Source organism: Rutidosis leptorrhynchoides, chromosome 2, assembly GCF_046630445.1.
Source record: "Rutidosis leptorrhynchoides isolate AG116_Rl617_1_P2 chromosome 2, CSIRO_AGI_Rlap_v1, whole genome shotgun sequence".
Taxonomy (NCBI): domain Eukaryota; kingdom Viridiplantae; phylum Streptophyta; class Magnoliopsida; order Asterales; family Asteraceae; genus Rutidosis; species Rutidosis leptorrhynchoides.
In genome coordinates, this window is record NC_092334.1 from 132,577,061 (window position 1) to 132,590,065 (window position 13,005).

The window sequence follows — 13,005 nt, forward strand, 5'->3', positions numbered from 1 at the left end:
TTCTAATCCATTCCAAGTAATCATCTAAGATCAAGAAACCTTTGTTATATACAGTAGGTTATCTTTCTTATTCAAGGTAATATTCATATTCAAACTTTGATTCAATTTCTATAACTATAAACTATCTTAATTCGAGCAAAAATCTTACTTGAACTTGTTTTTGTGTCATGATCCTACTTCAAGAACTTTCAAGCCATCCAAGATCCTTTGAAGCTAGATCATTTCTTGTCACTTCCAGTAGGTTTACCTACTAAACTTGAGGTAGTAATGATGTTCATAACATCATTCGATTCATATATATAAAACTATCTTATTCGAAGGTTTAAACTCGTAATCACTAGAACATAGTTTAGTTAATTCTAAACTTGTTCGCAAACAAAAGTTAATCCTTCTAACTTGACTTTTAAAATTAACTAAACACATGTTCTATATCTATATGATATGCTAACTTAATGATTTAAAACCTGGAAACACGAAAAACACCGTAAAACCGGATTTACGCCGTCGTAGTAACACCGCGGGCTGTTTTGGGTTAGTTAATTAAAAACTATGATAAACTTTGATTTAAAAGTTGTTATTCTGAGAAAATGATTTTTATTATGAACATGAAACTATATCCAAAAATTATGGTTAAACTCAAAGTGGAAGTATGTTTTTTAAAATGGTCATCTAGACGTCGTTCTTTCGACTGAAATAACTACCTTTACAAAAATGACTTGTAACTTATTTTTCCGACTATAAACCTATACTTTTTCTGTTTAGATTCATAAAATACAGTTCAATATGAAACCATAGCAATTTGATTCACTCAAAACGGATTTAAAATGAAGAAGTTATGGGTAAAACAAGATTGGATAATTTTTCTCATTTTAGCTACGTGAAAATTGGTAACAAATCCATTCCAACCATAACTTAATCAACTTGTATTGTATATTATGTAATCTTGAGATACCATAGACACGTATACAATGTTTCGACCTATCATGTCGACACATCTATATATATTTCGGAACAACCATAGACACTCTATATGTGAATGTTGGAGTTAGCTATACAGGGTTGAGGTTGATTCCAAAATATATGTAGTTTGAGTTGTGATCAATACTGAGATACGTATACACTGGGTCGTGGATTGATTCAAGATAATATTTATTGATTTATTTCTGTACATCTAACTGTGGACAACTAGTTGTAGGTTACTAACGAGGACAGCTGACTTAATAAACTTAAAACATCAAAATATATTAAAAGTGTTGTAAATATATTTTGAACATACTTTAATATATATGTATATATTGTTATAGGTTCGTGAATCAACAGTGGCCAAGTCTTACTTCTCGACGAAGTAAAAATCTGTGAAAGTGAGTTATAGTCCCATTTTTAAAATCTAATATTTTTGGGATGAGAATACATGCAGGTTTTATAAATGATTTACAAAATAGACACAAGTACGTGAAACTACATTCTATGGTTGAATTATCGAAATCGAATATGCCCCTTTTTATTAAGTCTGGTAATCTAAGAATTAGGGAACAGACACCCTAATTGACGCGAATCCTAAAGATAGATCTATTGGGCCTAACAAACCCCATCCAAAGTACCGGATGCTTTAGTACTTCGAAATTATATCATATCCGAAGGGTGTCCCGGAATGATGGGGATATTCTTATATATGCATCTTGTTATTGTCGGTTACCAGGTGTTCACCATATGAATGATTTTTATCTCTATGTATGGGATGTGTATTGAAATATGAAATCTTGTGGTCTATTATTATGATTTGATATATATAGGTTAAACCTATAACTCACCAACATTTTTGTTGACGTTTTAAGCATGTTTATTCTCAGGTGATTATTAAGAGCTTCCGCTATCGCATACTTAAATAAGGACGAGATTTGGAGTCCATGCTTGTATGATATTGTGTAAAAACTGCATTCAAGAAACTTATTTTGTTGTAACATATTTGTATTGTAAACCATTATGTAATGGTCGTGTGTAAACAGGATATTTTAGATTATCATTATTTGATAATCTACGTAAAGCTTTTTAAACCTTTATTGATGAAATAAAGGTTATGGTTTGTTTTAAAATGAATGCAGTCTTTGAAAAACGTCTCATATAGAGGTCAAAACCTCGCAACGAAATCAATTAATATGGAACGTTTTTAATCAATAAGAACGGGACATTTCAGTTGGTATCCGAGCGTTGGTCTTAGAGAACCAGAAAATTTGCATTAGTGTGTCTTATCGAGTTTGTTAGGATGCATTAGTGATTCTGGACTTCGACCGTGTTTTCTTTAAAAATGATTGCTTAACATTTTTGTTGGAAACTATATATTTTTAACATATGAATATTATGTGATATATTAATCTCTTAACGTGTTTGATATTATGTGATAGATGTCTACCTCTAGAACAAGTCCCATTGACTCACCTAATAATAATGAAGAGTCAAATGTAAATTGGAATGATTCGTGGACTGATTCACAAGTTCCCGAAGAGGAACCGGAAGAAGAGTCGGAACCGGAAGAAGAATCAGAACCGGAAGAAGAATCGGAACCGGAAGAAGAATCGGAACCGGTGGGGGAAATAATAAAACGGTTAAGTAAAAGAGAATCCTCAACCAACCGACCAAGGTTAATTATGGTCAATGGTGTTTCCGCCAAGGAAGCAAAATATTGGGAGGATTACCAATTCTCCGATGAATCGGATTCCGACGAGAATTCCGATGATGTTATAGAAATTACCCCAACTGAATTTAAAAAGGCAAAAGAAAATAATAAGGGAAACGGCATAAAAATAGAGAAATCTAATTCCAACCCCGATGAACTTTATATGTATCGTCAACCCCCGAAGTCCTTAAGTTGTAACAATGACCCGGGAACCTCTAAACCACCAGGTTTTTCTAAACCAATGTGGAAAATTACGGCTCGTATTAGGGGAACATCATATATCCCTAGAAACTTGGCAAAACGAACCAAAACCGAAGAAGAAGAAACAAGCGAGTCGGAATAAGATAGTTGTATTCGTGTGGTGTAATATATGTAATATAGTGTGCTTATGCTTTATGATATATGTAAAAATTGCTTGTATTAATAAGTATTTTTTTTATGAATCTAACTTTTGTCTATTTTACAGTATAAAAACACAAAATGGATAGACAACCCAATATTTTAAGAGACCTACCCGGAGACATGATTGATGAAATCTTGTCTAGAGTCGGTCAGAATTCCTCGGCACAACTATTTAAGGCGAGATCAGTTTGTAAGACATTCGAAGAACGTTCCAAGAATGATTTGGTTTATAAAAGGCTTTCGTTCGGAAGATGGGGGATATCACATTGGGAAATCCATAAGTTACGATGTGTTTACTTTGACGCATATATTGCGGGGAACCCAAATGCTATTTTACGCAACGGGTTAAGAAATTATTTTGACTCAGTATATCCAAATATAGGACTTCGTGATTTAGAAAAAGCGGCTAACATGCAACATAAAGAAGCATGTTATGCTTACGGTTTAGTAATGTTCGCTTCTCACCAAAGTGAGAACAAGAACATCGGGCTACAACTATTAAACAAAACGTTCCCTCAAGTGACGGAGTCGGTAATTGGGGTAAGAAATGAGGTTTTTAGGTTATTACGAGACTGTTGGTCATTACGTAACCCTCGTCCCTTTGACGACGTTACAACACGCTGTCTTATCAACGGCCATAACGGTTATGTTCCACAAGACCAAGGATGGGAAGTAGTCCTAGTAAAACCAGAATGCATGACTTGTTTCTGGACGTATGAATTACGTGTCTTTATTGCCTTTGCTGAACGACTTGTGTACTAGCTAGAATTATCTTCACAACTATCTTGTATCAAAGTTATTGTGTGCTATATTTCATGCTTTATGTAAAATAAGCGGTATTGTAAGTTTGTAAAATATTGTATAAAAGTTTGAACGCGAAATATTATTATAATCAGTTTTTCATATAGAATTGTAGTAGTTGAATTGTATATTAGCTACTAAGTATGAACTTAACGGGTAGGTACTACCCGAATTTAAACTTATAAAACGCTAATATGAAGAAAAAGCTTTTATAAATGAGTTCATATTATGCTACGAAATACTATTAACTACTCTTAATATTCTGTATGATTAACTTGTTCCATTTGACTATTTTGAAGGAAATGGCACCGACTACTCGACACACCGTGAATATGAATGAAGAGGAATTCCGTACTTTTCTAGCTTCAAACATAGCCGCAGTACAGGCTGCGCTATATACCAACAATAACCTTGGATCTGGCAGTACAGGAAATCGTGTAGGATGCACCTACAAAGAATTCACTGCCTGCAAACCTTTGGAATTTGATGGAACCGAAGGATCGATCGGATTGAAACGGTGGACCGAGAAGGTTGAATCGGTGTTTGCCATAAGTAAGTGTACTGAAGAGGACAAAGTGAAGTACGCTACACATACCTTCACAGGTTCTGCGTTAACATGGTGGAATACCTATCTAGAGCAAGTGGGACAAGATGATGCGTACGCACTACCGTGGTCAGCATTCAAGCACTTGATGAACGAGAAGTACCGTCCCAGAACCGAGGTCAATAAGCTCAAGACAGAACTTAGAGGGTTACGAACCCAAGGATTTGATATTACCACGTACGAAAGACGATTCACAGAATTGTGCCTATTGTGTCCGGGAGCGTTCGAAGATGAGGAAGAGAAGATCGACGCGTTTGTGAAAGGATTACCGGAAAGAATCCAAGAAGATATAAGTTCACACGAGCCCGCCTCCATACAACAGGCATGTAGAATGGCTCACAAACTAGTGAACCAGATTGAAGAAAGAATTAAAGAACAGACTGCTGAAGAGGCCAATGTGAAGCAAGTCAAAAGAAAGTGGGAGGAAAACGGTGATAAGAATCGCCAATACAGCAACAACAGCAATTACAACAATAATCGCAACAATTATCCCAACAATCGCAACTACAACAAACGGCCCAACAACAACAACAACAACAACAACAGCAACTACAACAATCATCCTAACAACAATAATAACCGCAACAACAACAACAATCAGAAGCAGCTATGCCAAAGGTGTGAAAAGAATCACTCGGGGTTCTGCACCAAATTTTGCAACAAGTGTAAAAGAAATGGTCATAGCGCGGCGAAGTGTGAGGTCTACGGACCAGGGGTTAATAGAACGAAAGGAACAAATGGTGTCGGAACGAGTAATGGCGGAGCAAGTAGTGTCGGAGCAAGTTATGCCAATGTAGTTTGTTATAAATGTGGAAAACCGGGCCACATTATTAGAAATTGCCCGAACCAGGAGAACACGAATGGACAAGGTCGTGGAAGAGTTTTCAATATTAATGCTGCAGAGGCACAGGAAGACCCGGAGCTTGTTACGGGTACGTTTCTTATTGACAATAAATCTGCTTACGTTTTATTTGATTCGGGTGCGGATAGAAGCTATATGAGTAGAGATTTTTGTGCTAAATTAAGTTGTCCATTGACGCCTTTGGATAGTAAATTTTTACTCGAATTAGCAAATGGTAAATTAATTTCAGCAGATAATATATGTCGGAATCGAGAAATTAAACTGGTTAGCGAAACATTTAAGATTGATTTGATACCAGTAGAGTTAGGGAGTTTTGATGTGATAATCGGTATGGACTGGTTGAAAGAAGTGAAAGCAGAGATCGTCTGTTACAAAAATGCAATTCGCATTATACGAGAAAAAGGAAAACCCTTAATGGTGTACGGAGAAAAGGGCAACACGAAGCTACATCTTATTAGTAATTTGAAGGCACAAAAACTAATAAGAAAAGGTTGCTATGGTGTTCTAGCACACGTCGAGAAAGTACAAACTGAAGAAAAGAGCATCAATGATGTTCCCATTGCAAAAGAATTTCCCGATGTATTTCCGAAAGAATTACCGGGATTACCCCCACATCGATCCGTTGAATTTCAAATAGATCTTGTACCAGGAGCTGCACCAATAGCTCGTGCTCCTTACAGACTTGCACCCAGCGAGATGAAAGAACTGCAAAGCCAATTACAAGAACTTTTAGAGCGTGGTTTCATTCGACCAAGCACATCACCGTGGGGAGCTCCTGTTTTGTTTGTCAAGAAGAAAGATGGTACATTCAGGTTGTGTATCGACTACCGAGAGTTGAACAAACTTACCATCAAGAACCGCTACCCACTACCGAGAATCGACGACTTATTTGATCAACTACAAGGCTCGTCTGTTTATTCAAAGATTGACTTACGTTCCGGGTATCATCAAATGCGGGTGAAAGAAGATGATATTCCAAAGACTGCTTTCAGAACACGTTACGGTCATTACGAGTTTATGGTCATGCCGTTTGGTTTAACTAATGCACCAGCTGTGTTCATGGACCTTATGAACCGAGTGTGTGGACCATACCTTGACAAGTTTGTCATCGTTTTCATTGATGACATACTTATTTACTCAAAGAATGACCAAGAACACGGTGAACATTTGAGAAAGGTGTTAGAAGTATTGAGGAAGGAAGAATTGTACGCTAAGTTTTCAAAGTGTGCATTTTGGTTGGAAGAAGTTCAATTCCTCGGTCACATAGTGAACAAAGAAGGTATTAAGGTGGATCCAGCAAAGATAGAAACTGTTGAAAAGTGGGAAACACCGAAAACTCCGAAACACGTACGCCAGTTTTTAGGACTAGCTGGTTACTACAGAAGGTTCATCCAAGACTTTTCCAGAATAGCAAAACCCTTGACTGCATTAACGCATAAAGGGAAGAAATTTGAATGGAATGATGAACAAGAGAAAGCGTTTCAGTTATTGAAGAAAAAGCTAACTACGGCACCTATATTGTCATTGCCTGAAGGGAATGATGATTTTGTGATTTATTGTGACGCATCAAAGCAAGGTCTCGGTTGTGTATTAATGCAACGAACGAAGGTGATTGCTTATGCGTCTAGACAATTGAAGATTCACGAACAAAATTATACGACGCATGATTTGGAATTAGGCGCGGTTGTTTTTGCATTAAAGACTTGGAGGCACTACTTATATGGGGTCAAAAGTATTATATATACCGACCACAAAAGTCTTCAACACATATTTAATCAGAAACAACTGAATATGAGGCAGCGTAGGTGGATTGAATTATTGAATGATTACGACTTTGAGATTCGTTACCACCCGGGAAAGGCAAATGTGGTAGCCGATGCCTTGAGCAGGAAGGACAGAGAACCCATTCGAGTAAAATCTATGAATATAATGATTCATAATAACCTTACTACTCAAATAAAGGAGGCGCAACAAGGAGTTTTAAAAGAAGGAAATTTAAAGGATGAAATACCCAAAGGATCGGAGAAGCATCTTAATATTCGGGAAGACGGAACCCGGTATAGGGCTGAAAGGATTTGGGTACCAAAATTTGGAGATATGAGAGAAATGGTACTTAGAGAAGCTCATAAAACCAGATACTCAATACATCCTGGAACGGGGAAGATGTACAAGGATCTCAAGAAACATTTTTGGTGGCCGGGTATGAAAGCCGATGTTGCTAAATATGTAGGAGAATGTTTGACGTGTTCTAAGGTCAAAGCTGAGCATCAGAAACCATCAGGTCTACTTCAACAACCCGAAATCCCGGAATGGAAATGGGAAAACATTACCATGGATTTCATCACTAAATTGCCAAGGACTGCAAGTGGTTTTGATACTATTTGGGTAATAGTTGATCGTCTCACCAAATCAGCACACTTCCTGCCAATAAGAGAAGATGACAAGATGGAGAAGTTAGCACGACTGTATTTGAAGGAAGTCGTCTCCAGACATGGAATACCAATCTCTATTATCTCTGATAGGGATGGCAGATTTATTTCAAGATTCTGGCAGACATTACAGCAAGCATTAGGAACTCGTCTAGACATGAGTACTGCCTATCATCCACAAACCGATGGGCAGAGCGAAAGGACGATACAAACGCTTGAAGACATGCTACGAGCATGTGTTATTGATTTCGGAAACAGTTGGGATCGACATCTACCGTTAGCAGAATTTTCCTACAACAACAGCTACCATTCAAGCATTGAGATGGCGCCGTTTGAAGCACTTTATGGTAGAAAGTGCAGGTCTCCGATTTGTTGGAGTGAAGTGGGGGATAGACAGATTACGGGTCCGGAGATTATACAAGAAACTACCGAGAAGATCATCCAAATTCAACAACGGTTGAAAACCGCCCAAAGTCGACAAAAGAGCTACGCTGACATTAAAAGAAAAGATATAGAATTTGAAATTGGAGAGATGGTCATGCTTAAAGTTGCACCTTGGAAAGGCGTTGTTCGATTTGGTAAACGAGGGAAATTAAATCCAAGGTATATTGGACCATTCAAGATTATTGATCGTGTCGGACCAGTAGCTTACCGACTTGAGTTACCTCAACAACTCGCGGCTGTACATAACACTTTCCACGTCTCGAATTTGAAGAAATGTTTTGCTAAAGAAGATCTCACTATTCCGTTAGATGAAATCCAAATCAACGAAAAACTTCAATTCATCGAAGAACCCGTCGAAATAATGGATCGTGAGGTTAAAAGACTTAAGCAAAACAAGATACCAATTGTTAAGGTTCGATGGAACGCTCGTAGAGGACCCGAGTTCACCTGGGAGCGTGAAGATCAGATGAAGAAGAAATACCCGCATCTATTTCCAGAAGATTCGTCAACACCTTCAACAGCTTAAAATTTCGGGACGAAATTTATTTAACGGGTAGGTACTGTAGTGACCCGAACTTTTCCATGTTTATATATATTAATTGAGATTGATATTTACATGATTAAACGTTTCCAACATGTTAAGCAATCAAACTTGTTAAGACTTGATTAATTGAAATAGGTTTCATATAGACAATTGACTACCCAAGTTGACCGGTGATTCACGAACGTTAAAACTTGTAAAAACTATATGATGACATATATATGGTTATATATATAGTTAACATGATATTATGATAAGTAAACATATCATTAAGTATATTAACAATGAACTACATATGTAAAAACAAGACTACTAACTTAATGATTTTTAAACGAGACATATATGTAACGATTATCGTTGTAACGACATTTAAATGTATATATATCATATTAAGATATATTAATATATCATAATATCATGATAATATAATAATTTAACATCTCATTAGATATAATAAACAATGGGTTAACAACATTAATTGAGATCGTTAACTTAAAGGTTTCAAAACAACACTTACATGTAACGACTAACGATGACTTAACGACTCCGTTAAAATGTATATACATGTAGTGTATTTAGATGTATTAAAATACTTTTGGAAGACTTCAAGACATATATCGAAACACTCATACTTAATGAAAATGGTTACAGTTACTTTCCCATTCTTTTCTTTCATCAAGAATTCTAGTCGTATTCTTACCCGTATTATACACAGCTTCAAAACGTACTTACTATGAGTATATACCAATAGGAACTAGCATGGGATTCCACTCTTGATTATGTCATGTATGACTAATCAATTTTAACTTCTACCATGAGCTAGTCAACTAACTAGAACTCCTTTTAACCCCACTCACCACTCACCAATTAACACTCATCATTCACTCCATTTCACTTCCAAATCTCTTTCTAATTCTCTCTCAACACACCCACACTATTATGAACGTATTTTTCCAGTAGTTAATCATCATCTTCATCAAAAATCACTTCAAGAATCAAGCTATAATCATCATAGGAAGAACACTTCAAGAATACTTCAAAAATCCCTTCAAGTTTACTAATTTACTTCCAAGCTTTCTAATCCATTCCAAGTAATCATCTAAGATCAAGAAACCTTTGTTATATACAGTAGGTTATCTTTCTTATTCAAGGTAATATTCATATTCAAACTTTGATTCAATTTCTATAACTATAAACTATCTTAATTCGAGCAAAAATCTTACTTGAACTTGTTTTTGTGTCATGATCCTACTTCAAGAACTTTCAAGCCATCCAAGATCCTTTGAAGCTAGATCATTTCTTGTCACTTCCAGTAGGTTTACCTACTAAACTTGAGGTAGTAATGATGTTCATAACATCATTCGATTCATATATATAAAACTATCTTATTCGAAGGTTTAAACTCGTAATCACTAGAACATAGTTTAGTTAATTCTAAACTTGTTCGCAAACAAAAGTTAATCCTTCTAACTTGACTTTTAAAATTAACTAAACACATGTTCTATATCTATATGATATGCTAACTTAATGATTTAAAACCTGGAAACACGAAAAACACCGTAAAACCGGATTTACGCCGTCGTAGTAACACCGCGGGCTGTTTTGGGTTAGTTAATTAAAAACTATGATAAACTTTGATTTAAAAGTTGTTATTCTGAGAAAATGATTTTTATTATGAACATGAAACTATATCCAAAAATTATGGTTAAACTCAAAGTGGAAGTATGTTTTCTAAAATGGTCATCTAGACGTCGTTCTTTCGACTGAAATGACTACCTTTACAAAAACGACTTGTAACTTATTTTTCCGACTATAAACCTATACTTTTTCTGTTTAGATTCATAAAATACAGTTCAATATGAAACCATAGCAATTTGATTCACTCAAAACGGATTTAAAATGAAGAAGTTATGGGTAAAACAAGATTGGATAATTTTTCTCATTTTAGCTACGTGAAAATTGGTAACAAATCCATTCCAACCATAACTTAATCAACTTGTATTGTATATTATGTAATCTTGAGATACCATAGACACGTATACAATGTTTCGACCTATCATGTCGACACATCTATATATATTTCGGAACAACCATAGACACTCTATATGTGAATGTTGGAGTTAGCTATACAGGGTTGAGGTTGATTCCAAAATATATGTAGTTTGAGTTGTGATCAATACTGAGATACGTATACACTGGGTCGTGGATTGATTCAAGATAATATTTATTGATTTATTTCTGTACATCTAACTGTGGACAACTAGTTGTAGGTTACTAACGAGGACAGCTGACTTAATAAACTTAAAACATCAAAATATATTAAAAGTGTTGTAAATATATTTTGAACATACTTTAATATATATGTATATATTGTTATAGGTTCGTGAATCAACAGTGGCCAAGTCTTACTTCTCGACGAAGTAAAAATCTGTGAAAGTGAGTTATAGTCCCATTTTTAAAATCTAATATTTTTGGGATGAGAATACATGCAGGTTTTATAAATGATTTACAAAATAGACACAAGTACGTGAAACTACATTCTATGGTTGAATTATCGAAATCGAATATGCCCCTTTTTATTAAGTCTGGTAATCTAAGAATTAGGGAACAGACACCCTAATTGACGCGAATCCTAAAGATAGATCTATTGGGCCTAACAAACCCCATCCAAAGTACCGGATGCTTTAGTACTTCGAAATTATATCATATCCGAAGGGTGTCCCGGAATGATGGGGATATTCTTATATATGCATCTTGTTATTGTCGGTTACCAGGTGTTCACCATATGAATGATTTTTATCTCTATGTATGGGATGTGTATTGAAATATGAAATCTTGTGGTCTATTATTATGATTTGATATATATAGGTTAAACCTATAACTCACCAACATTTTTGTTGACGTTTTAAGCATGTTTATTCTCAGGTGATTATTAAGAGCTTCCGCTGTCGCATACTTAAATAAGGACGAGATTTGGAGTCCATGCTTGTATGATATTGTGTAAAAACTGCATTCAAGAAACTTATTTTGTTGTAACATATTTGTATTGTAAACCATTATGTAATGGTCGTGTGTAAACAGGATATTTTAGATTATCATTATTTGATAATCTACGTAAAGCTTTTTAAACCTTTATTGATGAAATAAAGGTTATGGTTTGTTTTAAAATGAATGCAGTCTTTGAAAAACGTCTCATATAGAGGTCAAAACCTCGCAACGAAATCAATTAATATGGAACGTTTTTAATCAATAAGAACGGGACATTTCAAATTGTCTATATGAAACATATTTCAATTAATGAAGTCTTAACAAGTTTGATTGCTTAACATGTTGGAAACATTTAATCATGTAAATATCAATCTCAATTAATATATATAAACATGGAAAAGTTCGGGTCACTACAGTATGAAGGATGAGGAGGTGAATGAATGAATGGTGAGGAAGAGTGGTGACTAGTTCAACTAGTTGCCACTTTGGCCCAATGGCGAATTTAGTCCCTCGAGTTTAAAAGCAGGTGCGTGAATTAACCAAACGAATTAATTTTAAATACGCGAGAATAAATGAAAGATATTATAATCGAATAACAAAAATATCAAGAAAGTTAGTTAATGAAAGATACGAATTTAGGATACGAAAGATATTATCTAAAAAAAAAGACGGGCGTTAAAATAATTTAACGGAAAAATGTGGGATGTTACATTACCTGCACCTTAAAAGAAATTTCGTCCCGAAATTTAGTTGGAAGTAGTAGTTGTTGTTTCTTCTTCGAAACCTTTGCGTTGCAAATTCTACGAATAAGTGAAGGTACTTCCTTGGGCATTCCAACGAACTTTGACAGTCGGGATTTTACGTCGTTTCAGAGTTTGGTTTCACGATTCATAGTTTCAACCGGTTCCCCTCGGAAGTGAAGTTTATCATCGATAGTAAGTTCATCGAAGAGGATAACAAGTTCTTGTTTCGCAAGACACTTCTTCAAGTTTGATACACAGAATGTAGGATGAACGGAGCTCAATTGAGTCGGAAGATCGAAACGGTAAGCAACGGGTACAATACGCCCCAAAATTTTAAAAGGATCAAAATATCGCGGATTTAGCTTTCTACGTTTCCCGAAACGGATTACACCTTTCCGAGGTGTGACTTTTAACATTACGCGGTTACCCACTTGGAATTCGAAAGGTTTACGTCTAACATCGGTGTAGCTCTTTTGGCGACTATGGGCCGTCTTGAGTCTTTCTTGGATTTGAACGA